Below are 518 nucleotides of genomic sequence, written 5' to 3' on the forward strand. Positions count from 1 at the left end.
TCTCTAGAGAGATCCCTCACAACAGACTTTGCCAATGCAATTTGTCTTAATACACTGCTTAATAAAAGTAGTTGCTTTGCATGTAAGAGCTGGATAATAACTAAGGATGATAGAAGGATTGGTGCTTTCGAGTTGTGTTGCTGGAGAAGAGTGTTGAACATACTGTGAACTGTGAGAAGAACAAACAGGTCTGTCCCAGAGAGGGTGAAACCAGACTGCTCCCGGGAGGCAAGCCTTTTAAAGCTCCATCTCACATACACTGGGCACATGGCCATGAGGGACCAGTCCTTGGAGAGGGACACTATGCCTGGAAGTGTAGAGGGACAGCACAGGAGAGGAAGACACTGGATGAGATGGATTGACACAGTGACTGGGGTAATGGGATTAGGTGTGTTGGAGATGATGAGATTGGTTCAGGGTAGAGCAGGGTTCAGAGCTCTTGTACATAGTGTTGCTAAGAGTCACAGGTGACTCGATGGCACATAACAACAACAACTTTCATTAGGGAGCTCTGGTGG

This window comes from Elephantulus edwardii, unplaced genomic scaffold, assembly GCF_000299155.1.
Source record: "Elephantulus edwardii isolate Elephantulus edwardi_28Jun2011 unplaced genomic scaffold, EleEdw1.0 scaffold00006, whole genome shotgun sequence".
Lineage (NCBI taxonomy): Eukaryota > Metazoa > Chordata > Mammalia > Macroscelidea > Macroscelididae > Elephantulus > Elephantulus edwardii.